The sequence below is a fragment of the Labeo rohita genome, chromosome 20, assembly GCF_022985175.1.
Source record: "Labeo rohita strain BAU-BD-2019 chromosome 20, IGBB_LRoh.1.0, whole genome shotgun sequence".
Classification (NCBI taxonomy): domain Eukaryota; kingdom Metazoa; phylum Chordata; class Actinopteri; order Cypriniformes; family Cyprinidae; genus Labeo; species Labeo rohita.
The window spans coordinates 6,322,245-6,326,474 of NC_066888.1; positions in this window are offsets into that span (position 1 = coordinate 6,322,245).

Below are 4,230 nucleotides of genomic sequence, written 5' to 3' on the forward strand. Positions count from 1 at the left end.
ATCATACAAAATGCATGTTATTGTTTATTTAGTACTGACCTGAATAAGATATTTCACATAAAAGCTGTTTACATATAGTCCACAAGAGAAAATAATTGAATTTATAAAAATGATCCTGTTCAAAAGTTTATGTACGCTTGATTTTTAATACTGTTGTTACCTTAATGATCCACAACTGTGTTTTTTTTGGTTTTTGTGATAGTTGTTCATGAGTCCCTTGTTTTTCCTGAACAGTTAAACTTCCTGCTGTTCTTCAGAAAAATCCTCCAGGTCCCACAAATTCTTTGGTTTTTCAGCATTTTTGTGTATTTGAACTCTTTCCAATGATGACTGTATGATTTTGAGATCCATCTTTTCACACTGAGGACAACTGAGGGACTCATATGCAACTATTACAGAAGGTTCAAATGCTCACTGATGCTCCAGAAGAAGAAAAAAAAGACGCATTAAGAGCCAGGGGGTGAAAACCTTTTGAATTTGAAGATCAGGGTAATTTTAACTTATTTTGTCTTCTGTGGAAGTATCTTCTGTAGCTTCTAAAGGGCAGTACTAAATGAAAAAAAATAGGATGTTTAGGCAAAATAAGAAAAATGTATGCATCTCCATTCTGTTCAAAAGTTTTCACCCCCCGGCTCTTAATGCATCGTTTTTCCTTCTAAGGCATCAGTGAGTGTTTGAACCTTCTGTAAAAGTCGCATATGAGTCCCTCAGTTGTCCTCAGTATGAAAAGATGGATCTGAAAATCATACAGTCATTGTTGGAAAGGGTTCAAATACGCAAAAATGCTGAAAAAACAAAGAATTTGTTGAACCCGAAGGATTTTTCTGAAGAATTGCAGGCAGTTTAACTGTCCAGGACAAACAAGGAAATCATGAACAACTATCACTAAACAAAAAAAACACAGCTGTGGATCATTAAGATAACAACTGAGTATTGAAAATCAATTTTGAACTTTTGACCGGGATCATTTTTATAAACTCAACTATTTTCTCTTGTGGATTATATGTAAACATATTTTATGCAAAATATCTTATTCAGGTCAGTACTAAATAAAAAATAACATGAATTTTGTATGATCCCTCTTATTTTGGTAAAATTACTAACATTTAGCAGATTTTGGAAGGAGGATGCAAACTTTTGACCTCAACTGTAAGTGGAACAAAAGGAGACATTTTGAAGAATTGTACTAGCTGCCTTTTTCTGTGCAATTACACTACTGTATGGAGACAAGTGATATTTTAGTGTCACTGATATACTATTATAGGTTTTATTTATATATTTATATAATTTTTATATAATTTATTTTAGTTTTTTTAATTTTTAATTAAAACTTTTATTTATTATTAATATTTTAATATGGCTAAAGATTTTTATAAGAAAATGAGAAATGTTAACAACTAGCTGCTGTTTACATTTTTCATATTTTATTTCTTGTATTATTTTTTTTCTTTTTTTGGTTAATAATAATAACCCTGATGGAAACCAAAGCTTTTAAGCTTAAATTGATACAAAACACTATAAAAGTGAAAATATTCCAAGTCCTCTGAATGTAATGTGAAGAACAGACTCTTATTTTCAAGCTTCAGAAGACTTCGAACATAGTTGTATGGACCACTTTCAGGATCGCTTTTGCACCTTTAAAGCCTCAGTTCCCATTTATTGTAACTGGAAAGATCAACCAAAACATTTTAAAGAATTTCTCCTTTTGTCTTCCATGGAAGAAAGAAAGTCATACTGGTTTGGAACGCTGTGGGGGAGAAATGCAGAATTTTCATTTTTAGGTGAACTATTCCAGACAATTCCAGTCCTGTTCCTCCTTCTCTTTCTGATACATTTGAGGCATTAGTTTCTCCTCTGCACTCGCATGATAGACACTGAAATCTGCATATTTGAATGCACTCTTTGCTATGATCACCACAGACTTAGAGTTTATGCTTTGCCATGCATGAAAGACAAAGTTTGGATATTTTCCACTGAGGCTGTTAGAAAAACTCACAACTGGATCTCCTCTTAGTTCTGTCCAAGTTGAAACACATGTGGCATTCTCCAACATGTTACTTGTCATGTTGTTTTCTAATGTATTATAGCACTAATGAACCATGTAGTTACGAAGACATTGCCATTTTGAAACAACCATCGTTTTTGTGTTACGTCCATGTTTTCTGTATTAATTTTGTATGATTTGTTTACAGTACTCCTGAAAAATGACACCCCCATGCCTTTACGATGACAAGAGAAAAGCACTTAACATTTCTCCTTACCTCACCCTTGAATGTGCCAATAAACTGAAGAGTGAGATCTTCATCAGGCGTGTGGTCAGAGGGGAACGTCTGCATTACGTGCATATATATCAGAACTGGACTTCAGCGTGTCTGTTCATGTTTAGCTTCAGTGAACACAGAGCTGTTCCTCTTTTATGAACCTCGTGTTTTTCATTAAAATTGATATTGACCGCCTGCTCTGTCTCATTCTGTTAATTGCTTTTAAATCCTGACTTTATAGGTAATATAAGGATCAGCTATAAGCACAGTTTGCTGTGGGCCTTGATCTGAATAAATGGAAAACAGTAGAATACAACTTTATAAATCCCTGAGGGGTGATTTAGTTTTAGATATAAAAGTGGAGACACTAGAGTTGTTGTTTTCAACTGGGGGTTGTGACCCAATAAACAGGTCAGCAATACTGTAACAGTTTACAACAGAAGGGTACAAGTTTGTCGTTAATATCAAATGCTGTGCATCCAATGAAAATAAACAGTATTTTGGTATAAAACCACCTGTCTTTTGATCATATGCCCAATACTGATACAATATTTTTGACAGTTTGTGTTATACAGTTGAGGTCAAAAGTTTACATACACCTTACAGAATCTGCAAATTGTTATTTTACCAAAATAAGAAGGATCATACAAAATGCATGTAATTTTTTTATTTAGTACTGACCTGAATAAGATATATACAGGTGCATCTCAATAAATTAGAATGTCATGGAAAAGTTCATTTATTTCAGTAATTCAACTCAAATTGTGAAACTTGTGTATTAAATAAATTCAGTGCACACAGACTGAAGTAGTTTAAATCTTTGGTTCTTTTAATTGTGATGATTTTGTTTCACATTTAACAAAAACACACCAATTCACTCTCTCAACAAATTAGAATACTTTATGAGACCAATAAAAAAAACATTTTTAGTGAACTGTTGGTCTTCTGGAAACTATGTTCATTTACTGTATATGTACTCAATACTTGGTACAGGCTCCTTTTGCTTTAATTACTGCCTCAATTCGGCGTAGCATGGCGGTGATCAGTCTGTGGCACTGCTGAGGTGGTATGGAAGCCCAGGTTTCTTTGACAGTGGCCTTCAGCTCATCTGAATTTTTTGTTCTCTTGTTTCTCATTTTCCTCTTGACAATACCCCATAGATTCTCTATGGGGTTCAGGTCTGGTGAGTTTGCTGGCCAGTCAAGCACACCAACACTATGGTTATTTAACCAACTTTTGGTGCTTTTGGCAGTGTGGGCAGGTGCCAAATCCTGCTGGAAAATGAAATCAGCATCTTTAAAAAGCTGGTCAGCAGAAGGGAGCATGAAGTGCTCTAAAATTTCTTGGTAAACGGGTGCAGTGACTTTGGTTTTCAAAAAACACAGTGGACCAACACCAGCAGATGACATTGCACCCCAAATCATCACAGACTGTGGAAACTTAACACTGGACTTCAAGCAACTTGAGCTATGAGCTTCTCCACCCTTCCTCCAGACTCTAGGACCTTGGTTTCCAAATGAAATACAAAACTTGCTCTCATCTGAAAAGAGGACTTTGGACCACTGGGCAACAGTCCATTTCTTCTTCTCCTTAGCCCAGGTAAGACGCCTCTGACGTTGTCTGTGGTTCAGGAGTGGCTTAACAAGAGGAATACGACAACTGTAGTCAAATTCCTTGACACGTCTGTGTGTGGTGGCTCTTGATGCCTTGACCCCAGTCTCAGTCCATTCCTTGTGAAGTTCACCCAAATTCTTAAATCGATTTTGTTTGACAAGCTGGTTGTGCATTTTTTCCCTTCCACTCAACTTTCTGTTAACATGCTTGGATGCAGCACTCTGTGAACAGCCAGCTTCTTTGGCAATGAATGTTTGTGTCTTACCCTCCTTGTGAAGGGTGTCAGTGATTGTCTTCTGGACAACTGTCAGATCTGCAGTCTTCCCCATGATTGTGTAGCCTAGTGAACCAAACT